A 12373-nucleotide genomic window follows, 5' to 3' on the forward strand; every position below is an offset into this window, starting at 1 on the left:
TTTATGTAATCTATATGTTGATAATGTACTTACTGTATACAAATTATACGACGTCCATTCAATGTAATAAATCATAAGAAAAAAATAATATTTTAAATCGTCTAGTAAATAGCTAAATAGAGAAAAATAAAAAAAAATGAAATATATAGTATACTATTTTCTGAGTTTAGTGATTTATTGACATTCCCTTTGGCGCGCTCTACTGATGAATTACTGAAACAGAACCTACAAGATTTTAATGGTTATGATGACAAATTATTTCCCTGTACCCACTAAAAAAGTGTTTTTTTATGTGAAATTAAAAATATTGCTAGAATAGTGGCTACCTGCTAGATGTAATTTTCAGACTACTGGAAGAGCTAGCACTAAAACAATTGACATAGAACTGTTCATGCGAAAAACATTCTTTCTGTGTCAACATATCAACTATCAGTGGTCTCATTAAATTTATAGTTCCAAATGTGTGATTAATATTGAGTAATTTATCAACAAAACTAAACTTAAATGTTTTACATAAAAAGACTGGTGTAACAATTAATTTAATACATTTTAAAAATTTATTTTATTTTGTATACATTGAAATACATATTAATTAACAAAACAAATTTAATATTGAAATTAAATTTTTATAATAATTTTATGTAATATTTTTGACAATACTACAAATTACATTAATTTTAATCATTTGTTCTTACTCGATAAGAAAAATATAAACATAACATTATACACTTTATAACGGGGATGGCTCGCATCTTAATTATAAAATCTTAACTTACTTACTATTGTTATAAATTTAAATTTTTTGGTAAGTGTTTATTAAAATTTATCAAATTATATAAAATTCATCTATATACATTTTGGCTTATGGCATAATTGTATTTGTCCATGTGGTTTGTGAACACATTCATGTTGGCCACCCCTACTATATAGCTACACAATACAGTCGAGTCTCGATAACTCAAATTTCTTTTTGTCCCAATGGAATTCTTATATACTCAATACAATATTTGTAACTCAAAAAATACATAGGTTTAATTAACTTTTACTTCCCTTGAAATTTGAGTTATCAAGACCCAACTTTATATGTATTTATATATAAAATATAAAAACTTATTTCATTTTTAAGATGTTTTTTTTTCTGTCTGTTATACAATTAGGACAGAACTTATAGCCTTTGAGAATGGCAGTTAGGATCACTATTAAACTAACACTACAATACTCAAAGACTAATGGTTCAATCCCAATTTTTTATAGTCCAATTTTGTCCAATCCAGATATTAAATTCCAGGTTTTTACGTGTTCTCAATTAGACGCATGCAATGTACAACTATTCAATAGGACACTAAAATAATAAAATCATACAATTAAAAAAGATATATGATAGAAAACAATGAAACAATATTTACAAGGATATTTACAATAAAAATTAAGTATTTTTTTTATCTTTTAATGGTTTAAGTATAATAAATTCAAATTAATATTCTTATATCTGGGTTATCACTGCCAATAATTTTCCTCTAAATTTTTTGTAGTACTGATGGCTTTTCATTAATTTTAGCTTCAAAGTGTGCTAAATCTGAATCTAATTTCTTTATGCATTTATCTACTTGTAAGGATAAATGTACAACGGAAAAGATAATTTTTAAAGGGCATCACAACACTCATTTTTATTTTTTTCAATTTTAAGTTTATTGGTGTATTATTATTGTCAACACAATTAAAAAGTTTCGGTAAGAATTCAAAGTAAAAAAAATGATTATTCAACAAGATAATGAGAGTTGATGAATATCAGCCTGACATCATACCAGCCACCCATGTTTTACGTGTAAAGTAATTTGATTTACACAATAATTTTAATAACTTTAAATAGTATTTCAGAAATTGTTTTCATAATCCTAAGTATATATTTTATGTGTTTAAGACGATGGTGTGATTTAAAATTGAATATGTCTTGTTGTTGCATACATATTATAAATTATAATTTAGTAAAATGAATGAGTTTGCGACCTATATCATATATTAACACACAGAAAATTTTATGAAATTTATGTTATTAATTCTATCTATTATGAAACAACTTAGAAAGTAAATCAAAATTATTATCATACCAGAATCATAAACACAAAAAAACACTTAAGGTTACATAAGAAAAAAATTAAAAATATTATATTTAACAGTTGAAATTGTTGCAATAATCTAGACATTTTTGCATGCAAAAAATATGCTGCTGTTCCGACTGTGACTCTATGACGTCAGCACGTCACACACATATTTTTAAACGCCTGTATCTCATTGAATAATAAGTATTTTAGTGTAAGACCCACTTCAAATTTCCATAATGACATACTTTAAATCTAAGCAAACTTGTTTATAGTGTTGTGATGTCCTTTAAGGTACCTAACGTGAATAACTTATAATCAACATACCAATTCATAAGTTTGTATAGCCAATTGGACTTTATCATCATTATATTCTTTTGCTTTGTCAAACTGACGTAGTACGTTGGTAAAAGTTTCATCTTTCTTATCTGGTGTGTATTCTTTGACATTTCACATATCGTCTGCCAGTTTGTCAATGTTGCACATCAGTTGTTGAGGCCTTGAGTCGAGATCTAGCATCAGAGTGAGGTTTCATTGCAACTCAACAGGAAGATTCACTAAACCTGAAATATAACTCTGTTAGTAGGTATTCTGTCGTAATGCAAAATCGAAAAAAAACTTGATGTCCAAATAGTGTTCCAAGTAAAGCACTGCAGTCGTTATTGATACTATAAGGTTTATCCGAGAATTATATAAGAAAAAAATTAAGTGTACGAGAATAGTAAACAACGACCAATTGGAATTCGTTGTGTTTAATCAACTTTTAATTATACGATACCTATTTACTGTAAGATTATTAATATTAAGGTGCCCACACACTGCAGCGGTAGCGGTTGGGATTGTAAAGATAAATGAGTCCGCCGTTCGGACACAAATTTAACCGTCACCATCGACACAATAGAATTTTACCGACACAGCCGCACTGCGTACGGACGGAAGCGTTCGTCAGTATATCGATTTCGAGATATTATCAAAATCATGACTCGGAAGATCGGCTGTACCAACCTTAGAATAATAAACTTCCCGTATAATTATAATTAAAACAATTCTTAATTTTATATTGAAGATAATTTATTATTATGTATATTAAATGTATTGTTTATGTTTATGAGTTTAAGATACTGCTCTCGAATATCCGATAGAGGATAATAATAATTATTTCTTTAATCGAGCGGTTCCCGACCTATGGGCCGCGGCCCACAAGTGGGCCGCGAGCAGCACAGTATTGGGCCGTGAACCATATAATATTAAATATATATTATATGCATTTGAATACGTATACAGGTGTGCTATTAGTGGGCCTCGAAGATTTTCTTACAAAATTAGTGCTCCGCACAACTAAAAAGGTTGGGAACTGTAACAATTTAATGGATAAAATTGGCAATTAAATTGGGCCTGTATTATTTGTTCCGCAAAATATTTGTTCCAATTACTATTTGTTCCACAAAACACTTGTTCCAAACAATTAAATTCATATTAAGTGTCGTTCTAAATAATTTATTAATGCGCTTAGTACTATGACAATACCTATGTATCTATAACCGCGACGACGTCACTACGTCAGAGTAGTTATGTATTTTAGAATGTTTACTGTTTAGGTGTGCTCATTCGCTCATTTAGAAATTTACATTTTAATTCGTATTGTGTCGACTTGAGATTTATCAAGTGACGTTTAAAGATTATTAATTCCAATTTCGTAATATTAAAATTTAAAATCTTATACGTTTTAAATGTTCAAACCAAATTTATTAGTTCTGGAACTATAGATTCGTCTGATGGATCTCAAGTAGACGTAATAATAAATTCAAATCCGGCTCGAATCGGTTTCCTGATAGCCGTCACAAGTGGTAACGAACGCGCGCGGTACCTATTGTTGTCGGTATCTTGGTATATTGGAAACGATTTTCGACTGGACGCGTCGTAGCGTCGTTTCCATTAATTTACAGAATAAACACTACAAACTGCTCGTCATTCGGTACGTCGTTCGAGTTCGTTTAGTGTTTTTTCAGCCTTTTTTCTGTTTAATATCCGCGTTCGCTCAGATATTACTGTTTCGTTGTTGAATATCGCTCGCGTGCTACAAGCGTCGTTTACTCGTTCGTCATTTTATTAACCGCGATTCAGCAATCTGTAAGTTCGCGTAGTTCGATACTATAGTCATTGACTGAGTCCAACAGAATAGTTTTGCCTGGTGCACGTCGTCGTCGTCGACTTGCTATATTGTATAATTTTGAATATAATAGTTAAAAAAAAATTAGGTATGAATCAAACATTTTAAATGTATAATTGTTTATTAACGATTACATGAATTATAAGTGGTCATACAATGTCATTTGAAAAAATAACGCTAAAAGAACTTTTTTTCTTAGATACAATGGGTTACAACTTACGCTTCCCTTGGTCACTATGGTACCATAGTATTTATGATGAAGAATTGAATGGAAATTATGTTCAATTATCTACCATCGGTACACAATCAAGTAATGTGTTATTTCCGGTAAAGGCTGCCATGAAGGACGCATCTGAGATGAGCTACTTTGACTTCAGAGGTGCTGACCTTGCAGAAACTTTTAAAAAATTTCAATTTTTACTTTTTGGTAAAGTGTACAATATAAAATATTTTGATGCATTTAAATTTGGACAAATTGTTGTAATTTAAATCAATTGGTACTTTGGTAGACTACAAAATAATGAATACTGATATTTCGCTCAGAAATACAAACAGATTTAATTTTACATTATTAAGTTAATTGATGAAAACTTTATTTATTAATTGATAGGAGTTATAAATAGAATATTCAATATACTTTTTGATAAAAAATATAATATAAGCTTATAATCAATCTATATAATAAATGTAAGTAAATTAATTAAAGTTTTGTACTTAATGATTTATTAATGCATTAAATATTTTGACAGTATGTATCTATAAAATATAAATAATAATATATTTAATAACTCTTATAATATATAATAATATAACACGTTTATTTTTCCTATTTATTAAGTAAATGGAATGGTATATACCAGTGATCCCAGAATAAAAAACCCTAAACTTCAACATTAATCACGATCACATGGAAATTACTGAATAATGAATTTTTAGATGTTAATTATGATATCATTTGTATTTAATCAAAAACATAGGTTTTAATGAAGTAAATCAGAACATTTATATACACATTAACACCTATTTTAAAAATTAAAATCTAACATGATATACAAATGTTTTGAATAATTAAAACGTCTAATTATAAAAATAATAATGACAATAACAAAAACTAATATAATCATTATAATTTAATCATCAAACAATAGCTAATAAATGTGTTCATAGTTAATTATAACACTGTTTCTTAATATGGTGTTGATTGACAGCTTGGGTAAAAAGTAATATTACAGATCAATTAAATAAAATTCTCAATCTCATGGTAATGTTTTAAAATATATGAAATCAATGTTGAGTGTTTTATTAACAAAACTAAACTTGAATGTTAAACACAAAAAGACTAATGTAAAAATTAATTTAATACATTTTAAAAATATACTTAGTTTTAAGTTTTGTATTTAATAAAATACATATAAACTAACAATACAAATTTAATATAGAAATTAAATTTTTATTATAATTTTATGAAATATTTATGACAATATTACAAATTACATTCATTTTAATCATTTGTCTTAATGGGTAAGAAAATATAAACATAACATTATACTATTATATTATTACTCTGTGCATTATACACTATATAGTACATGTATTTACATATAAAATATAAAAAACTTATTTCATTTTTAAGATGTTATTTTTTTTTCCGTCTGTTATACAATTAGGACAGAACTAATAGCCTTTGAGAATGGCTGAGAGAATGAATCACTATTAAACTAACTACAATACTCAAAGGCAAGTGGTTCAATCTCATTTTTTATAGGTGGTAGGTACCTTTTTTAAATTAATATAATTTAGGGAATATAGGGAATATATAGTCCACTTATATAACGCAATAACTAAATACCTGATCAAAATACTTTGCTGTTTCGTGTTCATAATATGCTGATGTGACTATAGTCTGTTAACTTTTTGCAGCTTAAGTTTGTAAGCTCTTTCCTATGATTGTAACCGTAATGATATTTACATTAATACATCATATAGCGTTATAATTTAATATTATCATAATAATAATTAACATTATTTAATAGGTATGTCACTCTTAGACCCAATAAAATAATATTACTCTGTAACCTTGTGTAATAATTGAACTATATGATAAATTTATGTATGTATGTATGTACCTATATTATATAAATAATACCTATATAACTTAATGTGCTGTGATAATAACACTAATATATTATAATAAATATTTGCAATCACACAACAAGTTCAACAGTGGTATTTATAAATTAATAATTATAAGTATCATCCAAAATAAAACTATTGTTTCAGACATTGCAAATTAGTTTTTACTGATCACATAAAGCTGTCGCATGCGTAGAGTAATTATTGCTAGTTCCAATAACTAAGCTTTCTCTCTCTCTCTCTCTCTCTCTCTGTGAGTGTTTTACTTTTTTGGGTTCTTCTGAAATGTTTTTATTTATTAAATTAAGTGTTTTAACTATTTAACTAAAAAATTTAAAAATAAATGGTAAGTTTTTTATCCTGTATTTGTCTGTTCTGTAGACTTGTCTATTGGATTCAAAACGACAACGAATCTATTCAACTTAAAGTACACAAGTAAGTGATCATGCATGCATATGAATTCAAGTATTACAAGATATACCTTGAATAAAATGGAATAATAATTAATAACATTTTCCATAGTAATATACATAGAGAATATAAAGACTTTAATAGAAAAACACATGTCAAATGACATCTCAAACTTTTAACAAATCTGTAGTCACAACCACATATAATCAACAGTAATGTTATATAAGCTAAGCTTTAATAGACAATAATAATTAAAACTCATAAATAATTTCTAATAAATAACTTAACAACATTATTCTAGTTAATACATTATTATACGATAGTATTTCGTTTAGTCATACTAGTTGCCTCAATTTGATTCGTTACATAGTACTATCTAGTTATCGAGCAATGATTTGCCAAATTATATGGATTCAAATAATAAATAAAAGAAATGAATTGTTGAAATGTTGAAGGCATACCGTTTTCAAGGGGTTGGATATAGGCAATATTGAATAATTCTAGTGATTAGCTGGATGAGTGGGTGCATAGTGTCTGTGTGGTCCTCGAACACATATTAACAATTAAAAACTAAAAATTATTTTTTATTCTTTTATAAATTAAATATTATCATTTAATTCAATAAATAATTGAAAAAATTAATAATTCAATAATTTATTTTTTATAAATTGCATAAATAAACCCCTTAAAAGAGACGGATAAATGACGTCTATTTATTGGTAAAAATCCCCAGGCATCAGAGTCACTTTTAATGATAACATTTTTATTATCATTGTATGTAGTGTTCAATATGGTGTTCACGCGTGTGCAGAAATGTTGTGTTCCAAACGCTCCTAAACCAAAGACTTCCACAAAATTGGGTCCCGAGTACCAGGAGCGCATGAACACGTTGTTGTGTTTTTGTTTCGTCGACGGCGGCGGCGGCAGCGGCTGTTGTAGATACTCATTCGAAGACTATCACGATCACAACATAATCAGTTACATAATATATTCAGAGTTCTCCAGAATGTTTTTTCCCAATGATCATACCATATACCATATTCTTTTAATTTTTTTTTTTGAATCACTAACTCAACTAACTCATGAGGAACTTTGTATTAAATTTTCAAGTATTTTGACTGAGCCAAAAAATTGTTTTCAATATTTATACACAAAAAAACTGAATAATCAAATACCAATCAAATATGAAATGCCTTAAAAACAAGCGAAATATTTTGAAAATTTAACTGTATATAGAAAATTCTAATAAAAACAGTTGGTAAAATTTTCAAGTATTTACAGTGATTAATTTTTGAGTTTTAACCATATTAAATTGGTTTGTTCGAAAACTGGTTTTGCGAAATTCCCGTTTTTCTGTCACTTTTTTTTTTGGGGGGGGGGGTTTCTCGATTTTTGAAAACTGTTGGAAAATGTTTACTTTAGACCTCTATAATGCACCATGGATATTCACTTTACCATCGGAAACCATCCCCGAAGTTTGAAATTGTCGTATTATTTCGACGAGTTATGCTGTATACAGACACACAAAAAAAAAACACATTGTAAAATCAATATATTCATCACTTTAATAAAATAAAGAACTAGAAATTACATAAAAAGTTTCCGAATTTCTAGGTAAAAATATGAAAAATAAAAAAAAAACAAATTCTAAGCGATAAAGAATAATATAAGACAAATTGTAATAAACATGACACAATATTATCCTATCTCAAAATACAATTATAAAATATATATTATAATCAGTACCTAATCACATATTTTAATATTTATGTGTATACTAAACAAAAAAACTAAAACAAAAGACAAAATTAAGGATTCAATGTAGGAAAGGCTAAGGTATTTCCATATAAATTAGCAATCGGCTAAAAACAGGAAAAATTGATGAAAATATGACCAAATAAAATTTTGAAAAAATTAAAACTTTAAAGTCAATATAGTTTATTAATTTATGCCAATTTCCCTTAAAAAAAAAAAAAAACCAATAACTAATAACCCATTATGTATTTAAATACATATTTGAATTATACACGATAAGTCTTTTTGATACAAACTAAAATATTTTTTTTATCGATTCCGATAATGGGTACTTTGTCCTCAGACGTCTCGTGGTGGCTGTGCGCCGACGTCGTGATGCCAATAAACGCCGGACCGAGGGCCGCCTTTTTTTAATTTTCATCTTCACATAGTCATAGCACCAGATCGTTGGGATGTCTACCCATTTATCTTTGCAGTCTATCCAGTTGTCGTCATTGTCGATGGTGGAGCACTGGAGCGGCAAAAACTCAGTATGAAATTCATGGTGCACAAACAGCTCAGAACCCAAAATAATATCTGTCGGGTGATTATATATTAGACATAATTTCATAAAAATAAAATATTTTTTTATACAGGAAAAATATAATTATATGTACTGATAATGAACTTCAGAACTTACCAGGAATATAAATAGCTACTACATTTTTAAAAGCTAATAGTTAGAAAATTACGATCTATAACTTATGAATTATAATTGCTTATTTATATTCTCATAATAAGAATATAATAATATGTGTCTACGAATTATTGATATAAATTAGTTTTAGTTAATATTTTACGTATGCGACTTATTTAAACAAATATTTAATTTATTTGTTCTGATATCTGATTATGTTGTTAATAATTTATAATTTATTAATATTAAAATATTTGTAGAAAACTAAAAGGTGATTAAAAAAAAATTATTTACCTAAAGTGCTCAGTTTAAAAAAATGTATTATCTGATAGAGTTTTTTTGAAAAAATAAACTATTACTTACTTGTCTTATTTTGTTACATAATATTCAGCTGCTAATATAATTGATACTAATTTTAAACAAAAATTTTTTTTTAATTTAATACGTCTATTTAAAAAAAATACTATGAGATATTATTAGAAAGTATTGAAGATATATTAGCTCTAATATTTATTAAAATAATTTGAATAATATTTAAATACTTTTTAAAATACTGAATATGTGTTTGAGTATAATATACATATAATAAGTATTTAGTATGCTTTATACTTTGCATATTCGTACACAAAATCGTTATAAACCAACTTTTTACAATACGATTTTACTATAATTTAGGTTGTTAGAATAAAATGATACTCTTCATGATACTCTAATGATACTCTAATAGATGAGTAGAATAGATAAAAATACATTTCCCTTGAAATTAAAATCAAATTCATACCCATTGTTCGTAAAAAATTGAAAGTAGTAATTACTATCTATTATAATATATACTAATAGTTCTCGATTTATCACCATTAAATATCGATTAATTGTATGGTCGGCCATCCAACCACGGGCTTTATTTAGAAAGTGCAATATGCCTGATGAGCACGAATATTGCGATTTGCGGTGCCTTTAAATCAGCCGTATGTAGGTGCACTAAACTGATTCAAATTATGTTAATACTCTTCAGTTTATACAATTAGTTTTTATTCATTTATAAATTAAATATTATCATTTTATTCATTGAGATATATCATATTTTTTCTAAATTTTAAAATGAATTTTATGGGTATAAATACATGTGTTAGAAATATTATCTTGTGTCTTAAATTAGCAAATTATTAATAAAATAGTCATATTCACACACTTACTAAAAACTAAAAATTAGATGTAATTTTTTGATAAATTAAATATTATCATTTTATTCAATGATTTATATCATATTTTTTCTAAATTTTAAAATGAATCTATTGGGTATAATTTTATGTGTTAGAAATGAAATCTTATGTCTTAAATTAGCAAATATTTAACAAAATAGTCATATAAACACACATTTTATGAACTAAGAATGTTGAAAGCATACCGTTTTCAAGGAATTGGATCACGATGTAGAGAAGATAAGGTAATGCCACTCGTAAATATTCCGGACGCCAATTTGGACGGCAGTTTGATAGTACCGCGGGAGCGCGACAGGTAGCGCCACGAATCGCCCGGAGGCCTGTTTTTCCTTTTTGTTGCACGTAAAATCATGAGGTTGATTTAGAATTTAGGATTTTCTTTATAAAATAATGTAAGATTTTGAAATTTAAACTTACCAAATGTTGAACATGATTCACTGACTATAAATAGTTTTAAAAATTATATTTCAATATATTTATGTCAATGGTAAGAACTAGGTATTTTCTATAATTAAAATAATGGAATAGGAATACCTACCTTCTATTTACATTTCAATAATATTTATATTTATCAATCACTAATCAGTCAGACAGGAGTCATGAAACAATAAATTAGTAATATTAAAAATATCAATAACTTATTAACTAATAAATAAACATTTTTTTACATGCTCCTTGTATAATTATTAAAATAATGAAAAACTAACAATTATTAAGTAGGTAAGTATAAATAATTATCTAAAAATAAAACTATAACGGGTTGGTAAAATGTAGTATTATAAAATTAAAATTAAAAAAATTCTTTTTCATTGGTCAGATACATTATATAATTTTATAATTTAGATTGCTTGGCTAGATTTTTTTGTTTTTTGTTTTTTTCTCTAGCTGTATTTTCTACAGTACATGCAAAATGCATCCGGCATTGCAAATAAAAAGTTATGATGGATTTTGCTAGCAAATGTCCATGTTCATTGCAACCAATGGATATAATTTTTAAATTATTAGTTTCCAAATATTCTAATATTTCAAATAATATATTTTTATGCATTTTAGTAGATGTTAATATTTTGCATATTGCGTCTTCAAGCTGAAAATAATAGGTAGTTATGTAATTTTATTGCATATATTTTAATTTTATTTATTTGTTTTTTAAATATATTTTTCAGAAAGGTACCTGATATATTATTTCATATAAATTCTTTGATGGAACCATTAAGAATCCACCATTCTTTAATAACACTAATTTTTCCCTTTGTTGATTTTCTTGATTGTCCTGTTCAGCACATAGAGCTGTACTGCATGCATTACAATTTTTTGCAGGATTCATTTTTTTCATTTTTCGTGCCAATCTTCTCTAACCTATCTTCTCTACATCGTGGGTTGGATATAGGCAATATTGAATAATTCTTGTGATTAGCTGGATGAGTGGGTGCATAGTGTCTGATGAACAATGTCTGTGTGTTCCTCGAACACATATTAATAATTAAAAATAAAAAAGTAGCTTTTATTCATTGATAAATTAAATATTATCATATTATTCAATGATTTATATCATATTTTTTCTAAATTTTACAATGCATCTATTGGGTATACTTTCAATTGTTAGAAATGAAATCTTATGTCTTAAATTAGCAAATATTTAATAAAATAGTCAAATTCACACACATGTAAATAATTTAAAATTTATAAATTAGTTTTTATTTTTTTACAAATTAAATATTATCATTTTATTCAATGAGATATATCATATTTTTTCTAAATTTTAAAATGAATTTAATGGGTATAAATACATGTGTTAGAAACGAAACCTTGTGTTTTAAATTAGCAAATTGTTAACAAATTAGTCATATTAACACACATAATAAACACTAAGAATGTAGAAAGCATTCCGTTTTAAAGGGGTTGG

The 12373-nt window shown here is 26.6% G+C and overlaps 2 long non-coding RNA genes across 2 annotated transcripts; one reads left to right on the forward strand and one right to left on the reverse strand.

Moving 5' to 3' along the window:
* Positions 1-740: 740 nt before the first annotated feature.
* Positions 741-3040, reverse strand: LOC126552094 (uncharacterized). The gene is made up of 3 exons (XR_007605943.1): positions 2719-3040; positions 2427-2662; positions 741-1342 (listed from the first exon to the last, which is right to left on the reverse strand). It is a non-coding gene; the product is annotated as an uncharacterized LOC126552094 (long non-coding RNA).
* Positions 3041-3711: 671 nt separating this feature from the next.
* On the forward strand, positions 3712-4734 carry LOC126551789 (uncharacterized). The gene is made up of 2 exons (XR_007605674.1): positions 3712-4357; positions 4469-4734. It is a non-coding gene; the product is annotated as an uncharacterized LOC126551789 (long non-coding RNA).
* Positions 4735-12373: the final 7639 nt, after the last annotated feature.

Source organism: Aphis gossypii, chromosome X, assembly GCF_020184175.1.
Source record: "Aphis gossypii isolate Hap1 chromosome X, ASM2018417v2, whole genome shotgun sequence".
In the NCBI taxonomy this organism is placed as follows: Eukaryota; Metazoa; Arthropoda; class Insecta; order Hemiptera; family Aphididae; genus Aphis; species Aphis gossypii.